The sequence below is a fragment of the Pan paniscus genome, chromosome 1, assembly GCF_029289425.2.
Source record: "Pan paniscus chromosome 1, NHGRI_mPanPan1-v2.0_pri, whole genome shotgun sequence".
Lineage (NCBI taxonomy): Eukaryota > Metazoa > Chordata > Mammalia > Primates > Hominidae > Pan > Pan paniscus.
In genome coordinates this window covers 143097956-143116677 of record NC_073249.2, presented here as the reverse complement: position 1 = coordinate 143116677, position 18722 = coordinate 143097956, and the positions used below count along the sequence as shown (strand labels likewise).

Genomic DNA, 18722 nt, shown 5'->3' with positions numbered 1-18722 from the left:
ATGGAAAAACCAAATATGGTATGTCCTCACTTACAAGTGGGAGCTAAGCTATGAGGATGCAAAGGCATAAGAATAATATAATAGATTTGGGGGATTTGGGGTAAGGAGGAGAGGGGAGTGAGAGATAAAAGACTACATACTGGGTACAGTGTACACTGCTCAGGTGACAGGTACATCAAAATCTCAGAAATCACCACTAAAGAACTTATCCATGTAACCAAAAATCACCTGTTCCCCCAAAACTACTGAAATAAAATAAACAAACAAAATCTTGGAGAAAGGGGATCCAATAGAAAATTGGACTTTCTATGATCAGTAGGATAAGGGCTTAGAATAATGTAAATATTAATATGAAAAAGTGACTTTTTAAATCATAAACTGTTGTGCATTCCTTATCTCATTTAATCCTCAAAACTACATTATAATTAGGTATTATTGTTTCAGTTCTACAGAAGAGAAAGCAGTCTGAGAGCAAATAAATAAATTGTTCAAGTTCACAGCTAGTAAGTGGCAAAGCCAGGATTCTCGCCAGGTCTGACTCCTAAAGTTGTGCGCTGAACCACTACTCTGTATTTCAGTCTAGTGCCTCCTAAGTGATCACATGTCCAAATTAGTGAAGTCCTAAACTTGACTGAGCTTATGGAAATTTGAAAACACCCCATAATGGGCCCAGATGATGTGTCAGAGTCCCTTTGTTTAGAAGAAGGAAGTTGCCTTACTTCCCCAGTTATTTCTGTTTTGGAGGAGAGGTGTGCTCCACAGATGTGTGAAGTGGCTGGGATTCCCACTCAGCGTGACACAAGCCCTCCCAGCTTCAAGAAGTCAGACCTAGACCTCTCTGTGGAAAGGGCAAGTCCTCTTTAATGAAATTTCTCCTCTGGAGGTACAGCTTCCCTCTGGTGCTCAACTCAAGTTCATCTTGGGATCACCCTACCCTAAGTTATTTTAAGGCAGTATTAATGTTTTATGACCTATTTCTTAGTTACCTTTGGAAAAAAAATTACAGCCCAGGCATTCTGCCTCAGACACTGCAAACAGCTGATGTGTGATTTGGAAAAGTATATTTTATTGTGAGTGGGAAGATATGCAAGAAATAGGAAATTATTTCTGTTAGAGTAATATCTGTTTCTTGTTCTCCCTCTTACCCCCGTGCCCACACCCCCATCTCTGCACATAGACACCTTGGCCGTGGTAGCAGAGCTCTGCACTGACATTTCCTATATAAGATTTACCCTAGAGAGACAAAGAGTTGTTTTTGAGCAATTTTTTGCTTCTAAAAGTTGACTCAAGATCGTTTCAGGGCTATGCCCTTGGATTCTCTTCTTTTTGGAGGTCTCTGTGGGTCCTCCCCAGCCTCAGATGTGCACGTGTGTGTGCGTGCATGTGTGCAACCATATAAAAGAATATATATTTCTTCTTCCACATAAAAGCTGATGCTTAATAAAAGGAATACTAATAAAATTGCCCTAGCACCCTGCTGAGGTCAGTAATGCCTGCTTTTGCTAAGAAGAAAAATGGAAGAAAAAAAAAAAGAGAGAGAGAAAGAGCCAAGTTATAGAGTGGCCGTCGTGTAAGGGAGGGACAGGAGCTCGTCTCCCACTGTGTGACTCCTGAATCCATCCACTCCTGGTGGAGCTCTATTCCCATCTGACCCCACACACAGCGAACCAGACATAGCCTAGGCCTGTTCCTGAAACCACTTCTCTCACAACATTTAGGAGAGAGTAAAACATTTTCTGTAAAGCAATTGCTGCGACTTGTCCTAAAACTAAAAACAGATAAACAATTTTAAAAAAATGAAAATAGTTTAACAAAACAAATCCTGAAAACTTACCTACTCCACCCAAGGGTCGAGACTTGTAGCTGCTGAGTACAATAGCTGACCACAGTGAAAACTGAGAGGACAATTACACCTTATATTCAAAAGGTGTTTATACAGCAGAAATATGACATCATTTCAAATTGCATATTTGGCGAATTTGTACAAATTTCCACAGACTAATTTTAAAAATATATTCTAAAGAAAATTATTTGTCCCGTGTTAGAAGAAAACACTTTGGGGAGGCAAAGACTGCCTGTCCTAAGTCCCAAATGCTTAGGACCCTTTTTTATGTTAATAATTGTTCAGTGATAGCTTTATGCTAATGCTAATCACATTATGTCTTTTTTTTTTTTTTTAAACAGTCTCACTCTGTCACCCAGGCTGGAGTGCAGTGGTGCCATCTTGGCTCACTGCAACCTCCACCTCCTGGGTTTAAGCAATTCTCAGGCCTCAGCCTCCCAAGTAACTGGGATTACAGGCACGCACCACCATGCCATGCTAATTTTTGTATTTTTAGTAGAGACAGGGTTTCACCATGTTGTCCAGGTTGGTCTCGAACTCCTGACTTCAAATGATCCATCTACCTCAGCCGCCGAAAGTGCTGGGGTTACAGGCATGAGCTACCACACTCAGCTAATGCTAATCACATTATGTCTTATTTCATTTACTCAGAGCATATCTATAATGTAGGTGCTATCATTATTCCCATTTAAGGGATGAAGTAACTGAGACATAGAAACTTTAAGTAACTCATTCAAGTCCACATCGATTTAAACCAGACCTGTCCAGAACTAGCACTCATGTTTTGAAATCCCAACCATGTGCTCCAGGAGGCTTTGTCTGTATTTGTTTGCCAGGAGATGGTAAGGGGAAGGTAGAGTATTGGGAAATGTGTCAGAGAAAGGACTAAAATTGTAAGAAGGCCTCTTGTGACACCACATTCTGTGTACATCAATAGAGGAGAATATAATTTTCATGGTGCATTTAGTAGTTTAAAAACTGCACATATCCTTTGTAATAACCTTATAATAAACCACTGCACATTTCTCCCACAGACCAAAGTGATAAAATTATAAGCTTATGAATGATCACAAACAACTTGTAGATTCCTACTGAGCAAAGCATCATAATGTTCAATAAATGGAAGCTATTACATTGCTGTTCTTGTTCATATTATGGAGACATAGCATCACAATGTCTTCAAGCAAAAGTGGTTTCACAGACCTTTTCTTACCAAACTACATAATAACCTCAGGGCTATTCCTAAATTAATGTATTACTTCATTCAGTCACTGAGTGCCTTTGCTGGACCAAACACTACAGTGGTTCCCCCTTAACAACAGGGGATATATTCCAAGACCCCCAGTGGCTGCTGAAACTACAGATAGTACCAAATCCTACCTATACAGTACGAGGATTTTTCCTATGCATACACACCTATGAGAAAGTTTAATGTGTAAATTAGGCACAGTACTCTTACACTTTGGGGCCATTATTAAGTGAAATAACTGTTCCTTGACCATAAGCACTATGTTGCTGCTACAGTCGATCTAACAGCCTAGATGGCCGCTAAGTGACTGGTAGACAGGCAGTATATACAGCATGGACGTGCTGGGCAAAAGGATACACTCCAGGGAGCACAAAATGGAATGGTATGAGATTTCCTCACACTACATAGAAAGGCACACAATTTAAAACTAACAAATTCCTTATTTCTGGAAATTTCCACTTAATACTTTTGGACACCAGTTGACCGTGGGTAACTGAAACCACAGAAAGCAAAACCTCGAATAAGGGGGCACTACTGTATTCTATTCACTGGAAATACTGCCAGTGAAGGAAACAAAGTCCTACATTCTAGAAGAAGAACTAGGCTTTAAATAAATAACAAGTGTGTGTTTGTGTATGTAGAAAAATAACACTGATTAAGGGCTACAGAGTGATGATTGCCGGTGCTAATTTAGACAGGGTAGTCCAGGAAGACCTCCCTGAGGAGGTGACATTTGAGCAGAACCTCATAGTATAGCTATATGGGGAGATCAATATTCTGGCATGAGGAACAACAGGTACAAAAGTCTTGAGGTGGGATCTTGAGTTTTTTGACATGGGAAACAGCAAAGAGGCCTGTGGCATTGGAACATAGCCAATAAGATAGAGAATGAGAGGAGACTGGAGAGCAGGCAGGGTCACATCGCGTAGGGTCACATAGGCCCTGGGATGTGAGGGCCTGATGGTTTATTCTAGTGAGATGGGAAGCCACTGGAGGGCACTGAGCAGGAGAATGTCATTTATTATCTGGCATGTTTTAAAGAATCACTCTGTCTACTGTGCCAAAAACACACCATAATACCTAATGATCCTAATGATAGGTGACAGCCACTCAGGGGTTTGGAGATAACTGCAGTACTAAACGCTAACTGCAGTAATTGCTGGTGTCTCCACCTTCAATACCCACAGACATTGAGGCAAGGTAATTTGAACCTATCCCTAAGGGAAAAAATCTTAAGATGGGGCTGTATACATTGAGGAGAAATATGAACTTAAATCAGGAATATGAGCTGAAAAATTATGCATGCATCTATTGATGCCATCACGGAATAAAGTAAGACAATTCTGTTCTGGAAGAAGGCAACCAGGGCACCTCTAGGAATCCCAAATGCTCACCTTCCCTTCACGATGGACAAGGAGATGCTGACCAAGTAACAGCATTACAGGAGTGTTCCAACTGCAGGGTGAGCTAGTGTTTATTGATTTGCTTTAGACTAGTCAAGAGAGAAGAGGGAACTAGGAAGGGCTCATAGAAAACAAGAAAGCTGAGGTGATAGAAAGCAAAATGGACCCACAGGAAATTAACTAAAAGAGAACTAAATTGCAGGCCTCCTAGGTGCCAGGAACTGTGTAAATGTAGTCTTGTTTAACTGGAACAACAACCCTGTGAAGAAAATGAAGCTCAAATATGTCCAATAACCAGCCCAAGGTCAGGCAATTGATGAGTGGCAGAGCAGACATTTAAGCCCAGACCTTTTTCTTTTTCTCCAAAGCTTGTGCTTTTTTATGCAACATTGAGTTGTGCTGATAGTGTTGGCACAGTGACAGAGAGAAAATTGTCCTAAATAAATGTGAAAATAAATCTTGGGCTATTCATTACCCAAGCTTTACAAGCAAACCATCATCCCTGTGGCAGGGTTGAGCTGCACTAGAGAAATCTCAGTGCACAAATAGGAAGCATCATTCCAGTTTATGGTGCCCTTACCTGCCAGATTATAGAGGTGGGGTCTGGAGGAGAAAGTCTCCCCCAAAACAGTCTTACCTGGAACTGAAAAAATAATAAGGGAAACAGAATTCCAGCAAACAGGAAAAGGCCTCTCAGATTGAGTGAGCTATTTTATTCAGGAAACATTATGCATTAATTGTAACCAATTCTCATTTAATCTCCATCTGGTTTGGAATTTTAAGAGAACCTAAATTACACAATATTTTAAAAATATAGTTAGCTGACTGAGTCCACTGCATGTGACAGTGTGGATCATCATTGTCACAGGTGAATATATTTTTATGCCTTCATCCAAATATTTATTGAGCATCAATTATGTGCCAGGCACTTCAGTAATTGGTCAAAGAAACTTCTAAATCCTGTTGGTGTTCTTCCTGAAACAATCAAGTCCTCCTGATACATCTCTGATTCTTAATAACAAATACCTGATGGAATGCTTCCCAATTAAATTATATATAAAACCAATTGCCTTTGGAATTTGGATATTTACATTAGATGAAAAAATATGATATACAGATGATTGCCCTTCATTTTTCAGTAGTCTTGCATCTTGTTCTCATTCTCTTAAGTCTGGTTATTATTAAGGAAAGAGAATTCTCAGCACACTATAGCATATTAATTTCCATTGGCCAAATGTCAACTAGAACGAGTATTTCTTATGTGTGGTTGGCATGTGCATGTGTGGAGGTTGTTAAAGTTTCCTGATGTGTTCTGAAACTCAGATGGGCCTGGGTGTGGAGAGATGAGAATCCCATCATGAACCAGGGCTTCCCATCTGGCTGGTCATCTTCTTGTTACACCATCATCTCTGGAATTAACATTTGGAGGCCCTCCAAGGGAACATTCTCTGTGGCAAGTTCCCAACTGAGCTTCAAGTTACACTTCTGGAGTTATATGGGACAGAAGAGAGCGTTATCTCAAAGGCCATCCCTGTGCTGTTAGGCCAGGGTATGCTTCCTTTCTGGAGTTCTGCACATCAGACACTAATCCTGCCTGCCAGACAAAGATTAATCCAGGCAGAGGTGGCCAAACTGACAACCTAGGTGACACTATATGAGCTAGGGGTCTCCCTGGGGCAGATGGATATGGAGAATTTTGCAACAAAAAGCACCATAGAGCCTGTGGTAAGCTGTAATATATTAAAAGATGAAATCACAGTATTGAATTTTAGAGCAGGAAGGAGGCTATGTCCACCGTTCATTTTACAGAGGACAAAATAGCCATCTAGAAAAAGTAGATGCTGTAACTAAAGATATTTCACTGCCAACTTGCAAAGCCAGGCCTGGTCCCCATGACTAGAATCCCAGCCCCAGCTGTACATGGAGAGCCACAGTAGGCACCGCCCTGTTGCTGTGTTTTCTAGAGCTATATTCTCAATGGGATAAAAAGGAGCTCCCTCTAAAGTGTTAACTCATAACATATTCAGGCCTCCCCATAGGAGATTATCTCTCCCTACCTTTTTTAAAGTAAGTAATCTCAAACTTATAGAAAAGTTGTGCCTATAGTAGCAAGAACTGTTTTCCTTAAACTGTTTATAAGTTGCTAGCATGACATCCTAAACCCCTAAATGCTTTGATGTGTATGTATCATAAACAATGATAATTCTCCCATATTATAAAAAATCTATTTCTCTTATATTATCTACTGTCAAAATTAGGAAATTAACACTTATACATTACTACCATCTAATCCACAGATCACATTCAGGTTTCCTCATTTTCCCAAAAATGTTCCAGTCCAGAATCACACAATGCTTTTAGTTGTCATAGTCTCAGAATGGTTTCTCCATGTTCTCTTGACTTTCATGACCTTGACATATTTGAAGATTACAGGACAGCTTTTGGGGAATGTAACTGAGTTTATCTTTGTTTGATGTTTCCCCATGATTAGAGTTAGCTTTTTGTACTTTTTGCAAAAATATTACAGAAGTGATGCTATGTGTGCCCCATTGCATCCTACCGGCAGCACATGATTTGGATTTTTTCCATTTCTAATATTAACATTGATCACTTAACTAAGGTGGTTTCTGCCAGGTTTCTTCACTGGATAGTAACTTTTTTTTTCCTTTCACAATTAACATATATTTTGTGGGTAATATTTTTAGCCTATGTAGCCATCCCATTCTTCATCAAATTTTCAATTTATTTATTCAATTATTTATATGAATATGAGTACATTGATTCTTATTTTATTCAAAAAGTTCTAATCTGTTACCATTGTTGTCTTTTTTACGTTCATGGGGAAACACCTTCCTGCAGGATTCTGTGTCTTTTTGGCATGTTCTCGTCATTCTTTGAGCGCTTCATTGCTTTCCAGAACAAGATTGTGCAGGCTCACCTTGTAGTTGCCCTGGCCCATCTGCGGAACCAACCAAACATGTGGATGTTGGTTGTACTAACTGCTAGGAGTTTGTCACTGATCTCAGGCACTCTAAGCCTACAAAGCTAGAAAATATACATTCTCACACACACACACACACACACACACACACACACACACCCCAAACTCATATTTCTCTATGTATTGAAAATCATGAATTCAAACTGATAACTCCATTTCTAATACAACACTAAAGCGTTGTTCTTTTTTTCTCATTTCCATACATGGAAGTACCTTCTCCAACAGTGAAAAATCTGACCCACATTATTCCTAACATATTTCCTTACTTGGTCCATCTCTATGGCTGTCCCACTGTCTCCTCACCTGGACACTTTCCTCGGGGGCAGCCTTTCTTGCCTCACTTAGGCTCCAACACTCCATGCTGGGCCCTGACTCCCCTGTGTAGACACCTTCCTCCCCTTGTTAGAGAGACCATGGAGGCTCCCCTCACTGTACCTGGAAAACACCACTCTGCTTGGTCCCTGCTAAAATCTGAAGAATTGTTCAGGAAGTAGAGAAAAGGAGAAAGATGAAGAAAAAAACGATAAAATTCTCTTCTCTCTTTTGTCTATGTGGTCAACTCCTAGACCCCTTAAGCTTCATCATTACTCTCAGGGCCTCCATGGTCTGCCATCACTTTCTCCTCACCTGTGAAATGGCGTGAATCACACTGCATAATGGTCATCTGTGCATGCATTGTCCCTAGCCCTAAGCTACTTTAGGCAGCTGTTATAGCCTCTTTATCTTTCATAGCTAGGGTCCAGCATAGTGCTTACCATGGAGTAGGGATCCAATATATATTTATTGAACAGAGATTACATAAATGAATGGATGATCATTTAAGTTATAACCACCTCCTCATCCCATAGATGCATTTTCCTTTTAACTAGTGTCTCTTAATGATTAAATGTTTTCTAGAGCTAAATGGATAAATATTGCTGTAATTTGGATGTTTGTACCCCCAAATTTTGTGTTGAGATTGGATCCCCACCATTGGAGGTGGGGCCTAATGGGGGGTGTTTGAGTCCTAGAGGTGGATCCCTCATGAATGGCTTGGTGCTGTCCTCCTGTTAATGAGTGAGTTCTTGCTCTATTAGTTCCCGAGAGAGCTGGTTGTTAAAAAGAGCCTGGTACCTCCCATGTCTCTCTTGCTTCCTCTCTCACCATGTGATCTCTGCACATGCCAGCTCCCCTTCCCCTTCCCTGTCCACCATGAGTGGAAACATCCTGAGTCCCTCACCAGAAGCAAATGCCAGTGCCATGCTTCTTGTACAGCCTGCCAAACCATGAGCCAAATGTATTAGTCCTTTCTCACACTGCTGTAAAGAACTTCCCTGAGACTAGGTAATTTATAAACAAAGGAGGTTTAATTGACTCACAGTTCTGCATGGCTGGAGAGGCCTCAGGAAACTTATAATCATGGCAGAAGGCAAAGGGGAAGCAGACACCTTCTTCACAAGGCGACAGGAGAGAGAAGAGCCAAGGAGGAACATCTAAACACTTATAAAGCCATCATATCTCATGGAAACTCACTCACTATTAAGAGAACAGCATGCAGAAACTGATCCAATCACCCCCCTCCCTTGACATCCCTTGACAAGGGATTACAGGTCCCTCCCTTGACTCATGGGGATTACAAATTGAGATGAGATTTGGGTAAGTACATAAGTACACAGAGCCAAACCATATCACCAAATAAGCCCCCTTTCTTTATAATTGGCCAGCCTCAGGTATTCCTATATAGCAACACAAACAGACTGACAGAAAATTAGTATCAAGGAGTGGGGCACTGCTATAAAGATACTTGAAAATGTGGAAGCAGCTTCAGAACTGGATAATGGGCAGAGGATAGAAGAGTCTGGAGGGCACAAAAGAAGAAAAATAAGCAAGGAAAAATCTGGAACTTCTTAGAGATTAGTTGCGTGGTTGTGACCAAAATGCTGATAGAAATATAGACAGCAAAGTCCAAACTGATGAAATCTCAAGTGGAAATGAGGAACTTACTCGGAACTGGAGCAAAGGTCACCCTTGTTGCCATAGCAAAGGACTTAGCTGCATTGTGTTCATGCCCTAGGGCCAAACTTAAGAGTGATGACCTAGGGTATCTAAGGGAAGAAATCTCTAAGCAGCAAAGCTTCAAGAAGGAGCATGGCTGCTTTTAACAGCTATGGTCATATACAGCAGCAAAGGAATGACCTAAAGTGGAACTTATAATTAAAAAGGAAGCAGAGCATAAACATTTGGAAAATATGTAGCCTGGCCATGTGGTAGAGAAGGAAGGAGCATTTCAAGAATAATTCAAGGGCACTACAGAACAACCACTCACTAGAGGGATTTGTACCACTAAAAGGTAGCCAGGTGCTAATAGTCAAGACAACGGGAAAGAGGAAATACCCAAAGGTATTTCAGAAATTTTCAAGGCTACTCCTCCCATCACAGCCCCAGAGGCCCAGGAAAACAGAATAATTTCCTAGGGTGCAGCTGTTCTGCTCCATCTCAGGGGGCTGCTCCCTGCATCCCTCCCTCAGTCTGCAGCTGTGGGTCAAAGGGCCACAAGTATTGATCTGGCCACTGCCCTGAGGGCACTAGCCATAAGCCTTGGTGGCTTCCACATAGTATTAAGTGTGTAGGTGCACAGAATGCAAGAATGGTGGCAGCTTGGCAGCTTGCATCTAGATTTCAGAGAATGTATCAGAAAGCCTGGGCACCCAGGCAGAAGCCTGCCACAGGGGTGGAGCCACTGCAGAGAGCCTCGACTAGGGTAGTACTGAGGGGAAATGTAGAGTTGGATCCCCCTGCACAGAGTCCCCACCAGAGCACTGCCTAGTAGACCTGTGAAAATAGGGCCACAACCCTCCAGACACCAGAATTATAGAGCCACCAGCAGTGTGCAACTTTAATCTGGAAAAGCCGCAGACACTGGACTCCAACCCATAAGAGCAGCCATGTAGGCTACACTCAGCAAAGTCATGGAGGTAGGGCTGCTAGAGCCCCTGGGGGCATACTCTTCACACCAGTGCACTCAGGATATGAGACATGGAGTCGAAGATTATTTTGTGGCTTTAAGATTTAATATCTACCCTGCTGGATTTCAAACTTACGTGGAACCTGTTACCCCTTTCTCTTGGCCAATTTTTCCCTTTTGGAATGGGAATGTTTACCCAATGCTTGTACAACCATTGTATCTTGGAAGTAAATAATTTGTTTTTGATTTTACAGTCTCCCAGCTGTAAGGAATTTATCTTGACTCTCAGATAAGATTTGGGACATTGGACTTTTGAGTTGATGCTGGAACAAGTTAAGACTTTTGGAGACTATTGGGATGAAACGATTGTATTTTGCAACGTAAGAAGAACATGAAGTTTGAGGGGTAAAGGGTGGAATGCTATGGTTTGGATACTTATCCCCCCAAACCTCAATCTGAAAGTTGATCCTCAATATTAGAGATGGGACCTAATGGGAAGTGTTTAGGTCATGAGGGTGGATCCCTCAATAATGGCTTGGTGCTGTCGTAGTGGTAATGAGTTCTCACTCTATTAGTTCCCACAAGAGCTGGTTGTTAAAAAGGGTGTGGCACTCTTTTCCCCACGTTCTCGTTTTCCTCCCTCACTCTGTGACCTTTGCACACGCTAACTCCCTTTCACCTTCCTCCATGAGTGGAAGCAACCTGAGACCTTCACCAGAAGCAAATGTTGATGCTGTGCTTCTTGTACAGCCTGCAACACCTTAAGCCAAATTAACTCCTTCTCTTTATCAATTACTCAGCCTCAGGTATTCATTTATAGCAACACAAATGGACTAAGACAAATATCTACTGTGGTATTGTATAAGTAGATAGATGGTAGGAGTGATATCTTTGTACAGGGATTGGGGTCAAATCAATCAGTCAGAAGGGATCTGTCTGCTTTTCCTTCTTGAGGGGTTACCCATGTAATAAAAACATTAAGTGTTTGTAATGCTTGAGGCACACGCATTGTAAACACCTACAAGGTGCTCTGGCACATTACATGTATTCTTTTCCTTTCCACTTATACATGGGTTATCTGACCTTCCAAGCCTAGGTCAGCCCTCATGTCATACATGAATCTTTGCTCAATAATTCTAGTCTGCACAAACTCCTCTGGAGTTCTCTGAACTCTTCTGGAGCTCTCTGGATTTCAATAGCACTTATAGTTAGTTCCACAAAGCCAGTCCTAAATTGTATTTAAATTATCTCAAAATAGACTATAAATCTACTGAAAACAGTAGCAGGCCTTTTACCTCCTTTTACCACTGTTATCTCCAACAGTGTCTAGAAAAATATTAAGTGCCTAATAAGTATTTGACTGACTCAATGACTGATTAATATCTGGTAAGTAGCAATAGAAGTTTTAGTAGTCAGTATCCCTGAACCTATTGTTTTAATAAATACTCAGAAAAAATATTCCTTTATAGAAACTAAAATGGCTATAGAGAACCATCTATTACAAGAGTAAACCTGTGAATTCTCAGAGAACCAGATAGTACTCTAAAAAGAACATACGTGTAAAAGACATATCTGACTGTCTGACTGTTATCCAAATAGACAAATAACTCTTAAAACTCAACAATAAGGAAATGAACAATCTAATTAAAATTTCGACAAAATATCTGGACGGACACCCCACCAAAGATGATATACAGATGGCTAGTATTGAAAAGATACTCAACATTGTATGTTATTAGGGAATTTCAAATTAAAACAAGGAAGTATCACTACACACCTACTAGAATGGCTAACATCCAAAACACTGACAATACCAAATGCTGGTGAAGATGTTGAAAAACATCTTCATCATCAAGAACTCTCTTTCATTGATAGTGGAAATGAAAAATGGTACAGACATTTTAGAAAATAGTTTGGCAGTTTCTTATAAAACCAAACATGCTCTCAGCATAAGATCCAGCAATCTCACTCCTTGATATTTACCCAAAAGATTTAAAAATTTATGTCTACACCAAAACCTGCAAATGAATGTTTATAGCAGCTTTATTCATAATAGCTGAAACTTGGAAGTAAGATGTCTTTCAATAAGTAAATGTATAAACAAACTGTGGTACAGCCATATAATGTGTTTTACCCATACTACTTTGGGTGAGGATGGTGAGTCCAGACACAGACCAAGAGGGAGGAATTGGAAAGGGTTTTATAGTCTGTTACACTCACAGTTCCCTGGGGGAGAATATAGCATGCTATGCAGGGCCATTCAGGGAAGCACCAGGGCCACTCACAAGACGGAAGGAAAGAGGGGAACTATGAGCAAGCGCCTTGACCATGATTTCAGCAGGAAAGAATGGGCAAGTCACGGTAAGCAAGTTTAGGATTGAGTAGTTCAAATAATTTCCATAAGCTCTTGGGCATAGAGGCTGTGCCTGGTTGTCTATAGCCTGGCCTGGGAGGGGTTTGAGTGACTCAATGCATGAGAGCCTAAAAAGGGAGACAGTTAGGAATGTGTATTTAATGGGCCACTCAAGAATGGAAACTGACTGCCTCTAGCTAGAGCTCAAAACTGGGTCAATTCAATTAAAAAAAAAAAACTATATTACACAATGAAATTTTATTCAGTGTGAAAAAGAAATGAGCTATCAAGCTACATAAAGACAAGTAGGAATCTTAAATGCATATTGTTTAGTGAAAGAAGCCAATCTGAAAAGGCTGCACACCATATGATTTCAACTATATGACGTTCTAGGAAAGGCAAAGCGATGGAGACAGGAAAAAGGTCAGTGGTTACCAGAGGACCAGTGGGGAAGGAGGGATGAATACATGAAGCACAGGGGATCTTCAGGGCAGTGAACCCATTCTACATGATACTATAATGGTGGATACATGTGATCATACATTTGTCAAAACCCATAAAATGTATGACACCCTTAGAGTGTACAAAGGATGCACCATCCATAGAATGTGCAACTCTAATGTAAACTATGGATTTTGGTTTACTATGATGTGTCAATGTTGATTCATCAATTGTAACAAAAGTACCACACTGATATAGGATGTTGATTGAGGGGGAGGCTGTGTATGGGAGGAGGTACCAGGTATGTGGGAACTCTGCACTTTCTTCTCAATTTTGCTGTGAATCTAAAACTGCTCTAAAAAATAAAATCTATTAATTAAAAAATAAAATAACACAATGTAAATCATTTAGAAACAAAGCTAAAGGAGAGCTTTCCTCTGGAAATCAAGAAAGATTGGTGACAATTATGAAGCCATTATGCAATAAAAAGGAATAATTAAAGGAATGATGAAACCCCATTATTATTAAAAGACAGTCTAGAAAAAGGAGTTATATTCATAGAACAATTACTGAAGGGATACTACATGCTAGCCACCACAAGACGCATTTAAATAATGAGATATTATCTCACTTAATCACATTTAATCCTTACCTATTACTCATAAAAATGTATAATTAACCCATTTGAAAATGAAGAAGCTGAGGTTCAAAGATGATAGGTGGCTTGCCCAGTTTGACTAATTCAAGGTGGCTTGCCCAGTTTGATTAATTCAAGTAAGCGGAGTTGTCTCTATAGAAGATGGTTCTTATTTATCATGGAATCTTCTCAGAGTTTAGTATACTGCTTGCTCAGAATCTTCTCTCAGAAGACTCTATGATAAATAAGAACCATCTTCTATAGAGAAGGAATTGACAACTTCAAGAGAATGTGGTCATCTACACCACATCATTCAGGGCATAGGGAATGGAGGGGTGCATGAAAAAATTAACTTTACTTGGAAGGATCCAAAAAGGAAGCAGCATTAGAGCTAGGCCTTGAAAGATGAGTACAATTTCCAATAAACATAAAATGTGGGAAAGGGTGGGTAGTAACAATGGCAAAAGCAAAGAGTTGTAGAGAGCAGGGAGACCGGAATGGGTGAAGTATGGCTCTCAAAGAGGGATGTGGCATAAAAGAGGACAGAGGAGCATCCCAGGGCCATGGAGGTCATGCCAAGGTGTGTGGACTTGACTCAGAAAGCAATGGAGAGCCACTGGATCTTTCAAGGAAGAATGTTACACAATTCAGTCTATATTTTTGGAATATCATTTTGTGTCGATGTGGGAATGCCAGTTACAGAGAACCAGGGCTGCAGACAAAGAGATCCTAGTTAAGCAATGGTAATACAGTGAACCAAATAAAGCAGAAGCAGAGCAGGGTTTGTGGAAGGATATTTATGTTCCATGAAGTAACTAGCTGGAAGTATTAAGGGTTCATTGAGTTAGAAAAAATGTGGTATATTCTTCTAATTGCTTCAGAGTAAAGTAGCTTTTATCTAAAATGTTTGTCTAAATGTCACCTTCTCAATAAGGTCACTCCTAACCACCCTATTTAAAATTCCAATTTCACTCCAGACTCCTGATCCCCTTAGCCTTCCTTTTTCTTTTTTTTCACAAAATCTATCAACATAACTAGTAACATTCTACATAATTTACTTTATCATTTTTTATTGTCTGTCTACCCCCACTGGAATATAAGCTTCATAAGGAAAGACACCTTTCGTATGTTCACTGAGTATCCCAAACACCTTGAGTACTGCCTAACACATAGTAGATGGACAAGAAATATTGTTGAGTGAGTTAATGAACACAGGCATACACTGGCATAATCCTAGCAGTGCTTCAAGCTAGGCAAAGATATGGTATAAACTACAGACAATTTCAAGGATACTTAAAATCCATTTTCTTTTTATTTATTTATTTTTATTATACTTTAAGTTCTAGGGTACGTGTGCACAATGTGCAGGTTTGTTACATATGTATACATGGGCCATGTTGGTGTGCTGCACCCATTAACTCATCATTTACATTAGGTACATCTCCTAATGCTTTTCCTCCCCCCTTCCCCCAGCCCACAACAGGCCCAGGTGTGTGATATTCCCCTTCCTGTGTCCAAGTGTTCTCATTGTTCAATTCCCACCTATGAGTGAGAACATGCGGTGTTCCATTTTTTGTCCTTGCAATAGTTTGCTGAGAATGATGGTTTCCATCTTCATCCATGTCCCTACAAAGGACATGAACTCATCCTTTTTTATGGCTGCATAGTATGCCATGGTGTATATGTGCCACATTTTCTTAATCCAGTCTATCTTTGATGGACATTTGGGTTGGTTCCAAGTCTTTGCTATTGGGAATAGTGCTGCAATAAACCTACGTGTGCATGTGCCTTTATAGCAGCATGTTTTCTAATCCTGTGGGTATATACCCAGTAATGGGATGGCTGGGTCAAATAGTATTTCTAGTTGTAGATCCTTAAGGAATCGCCACACTGTCTTCCACAATGGTTGAACTAGTTTACAGTCCCACCAACAGTGTGAAAGCGTTCCTATTTCTCCACATCCTCTCCAGCACCTGTTGTTTCCTGACTTTTTATGATCGCCATTCTAACTGGTGTGAGATGGTATCTCATTGTGGTTTTGATCTGCATTTCTCTGATGGCCAGTGATGATGAGCATTTTTTCATGTGTCTGTTGGCTGCATAAATATCTTCTTTTGAGAAGTGTCTGTTCATATCCTTCGCCCACTTGTTGATGGGGTTGTTTGTTTTCTTCTTGTAAATTTGTTTGAGTTCTTTGTAGATTCTGGATATTAGCCCTTTGTCAGATGAGTAGATTGCAAAAATTTTCTCCCATTCTGTAGGTTGCCTGTTCACTCTGATGGTAGTTTCTTTTGCTGTGCAGAAGATCCTTAGTTTCATTAGATCCCATTTGTCAATTTTGGCTTTTGTTGCCATTGCTTTTTGTGTTTTAGACATGAAGTCCTTGCCCATGCCTATGTCCCGAATGGTATTGCCTAGGTTTTCTTCCAGGGTTTTTATGGTTTTAGGTCTAACATTTAAGTCTTTAATCCATCTTGAATTAATTTTTGTATAAGGTGTAAGGAAGGGATCCAGTTTCAGCTTTCTACATGTGACTAGCCAGTTTTCCCAGCACTATTTATTAAATAGGGAATCCTTTCCCCATTTCTTGTTTTTGTCAGGTTTGTCAAAGATCAGATGTTGTAGATGTGTCGTATTATTTCTGAGGGCTCTGTTCTGTTCCATTGGTCTATATCTCTGTTTTGGTACCACTATCATGCTGTTTTGGTTACTGTAGCCTTGTAGTATAGTTTGAAATCAGGTAGCATGATGCCTCCGGCTTTCTTCTTTTGGCTTAGGATTGTCTTGGAAATGCAGGCTCTTTTTTGGTTCCATATGAACTTTAAAGTAGTTTTTTCCAATTCTGTGAAGAAAGTCATTGGTAGCTTGATGGGGATGGCATTGAATCTATTAAAATCTATTTTCTATAAAAACATTTGTATATGTTCCTAAGGATAAATAATTATGAAAGGGTTTACAGGATTAGTAAATAGTATAGAACTCCTGTCCAGGAGACCATATTTTTTACATGTACTAAAATCTTCTATTATACTCAGTATACTTGTAGATTGGGCAAAAGACTGGTAATGAGAGGGATGCTTTAGGTGTGACAATTGAGTCGTAGTAAGCCCATGTCATGATTTGATGCACCACAACAGATTTTTGTTTGTTTGTCTGCCTGTTTGTTTGTTTGTTTTGAGATGGAGTCTCACTCTGTTGCCCAGGCTGCAGTGCAGTGGTGCAATCTTTGTTCACTCTAACCTCTGCCTCCCGGGTTCAAGCGATTCTCCTGCCTCAGCCTCCCAAGTAGCTAGGATTCCAGGTACCTGCCACTACACCCAGCTAATTTTTGTATTTTTAGTAGATATAGGGTTTCACCATGTTGGCCAGGCTGGTCTCGAACTCCTTATCTCAAATGATCCACCTGCCTCGGCCTCCCAAACTGCTGGGATTACAGGCATGAGCACTGTGCCCGAACCACCATGACAGATTTTTTTAAATGTATTTTATCTTAATTAGTCTTTGTAATCGTTTGTCAGCACTGTAATATGTTGTTATTTTCATTTAGCATATCAGGAAAGTAAGATTAAGAAAGGCAACTGGCTTCTCCAGGGACACAGTTTGAAGAAGTCCACCTGATTTCAATGCCTTATGTTTCTCACTGCAGCCAAGGAAATTGTAACAGTAACAAGGAAACAAAGAAGACTTTATTAAGCCTTTACTCTGGACAAGACACTGTGCTACTCACTTTACAACAACCCTATAAGATGGTTAATATCAGTTTACCCATTTTATGGATAAAGAAACCTAGCACAGAGAGTTGATATAAACTGCTCAAAATCACATGTCTAGCAAGTTCTAAAACTGGGACTCAGACCTGTGCCTAATGAACTCTAAAGCCCAGGCTCATAACCACTACACCATATTGCCAAGTGGGAAACAATGATATTGCCAGATGGAACAGGCTGAGGTTTTGCTTATTTGGGGGAAGGGGAATTAGTAAAAGATAGGTTTTCACAAGGCAAGTGCAAAGAGATAACTATTCAGCAAATTAATGCAGTAGTTTAAAGGGTAGTTTGAGCAGATGCCATGTGGAAGTTACCAGAGAAAACATCAGTTCTTTAAGCCAAATGGTATTTTGAGAGCATGAAGATAATGTAATTATAAGATTTTTAACCATAAAAACAAATCCATATACATAAACACTTAGCTAGAAGGAGAATAGGGCATAGCTGGGTATATTACATTAAACACGTCTTTTACTAATTAATAAGATATTGGTCATACTGAACTTACAAGTACTCAAATGCAGTGATTATATTGGGATTTGATGTATAATTACTGATGTTTATATTTACCCAGAAATACAAATCTTCCCAATCACTTCTCCCAGTGAAGGCTTCTGTGAGGACAAGGCAGGAGCAGAGAATGTCTCATGCCTAATGGTCCAGGGCACCCCTCCAACCCAGAAAATAGAGCCAGGAACTGTGCGAGAAATGGAAGTCAGAGGGGAGCTGAAGATAAGTTACTGAAATGAGAGTGCCATGGCAGAGATCAACAGCTGCCTACAACAGATGCTGTGCTTTTCACAAAAGCCATCTTTTCTTCTTACTTTTGTCTGCACGTTAGAATGTAAGGACTCCAAAGGGACAGATGGTAAAGAGAAATAACTTGGGCTTTCACCAAGAACTTCAACATATATGAAATACCTTACTAGTCTATGAATAATTCGAAGGCTGTGAGTAGAACCAATCCATCTTTGTTACCCCAGCTCCCAATATGGGCCTAACAAGTTGCTCAGCAAATGTCTGTTGACCAAAGAATGACTGGTCTCATTATCAACAGATCTGTGCTGATTCTTTTACTTTAGGG

At 40.2% G+C, this 18722-nt stretch overlaps 1 long non-coding RNA gene across 1 annotated transcript in view; it reads right to left on the bottom strand.

Moving 5' to 3' along the window:
• The window catches only part of LOC134729624 (uncharacterized), a 115247-nt gene that overhangs the window by 63655 nt on the left and 32870 nt on the right, over positions 1-18722 (bottom strand). The window lies entirely within an intron of this gene.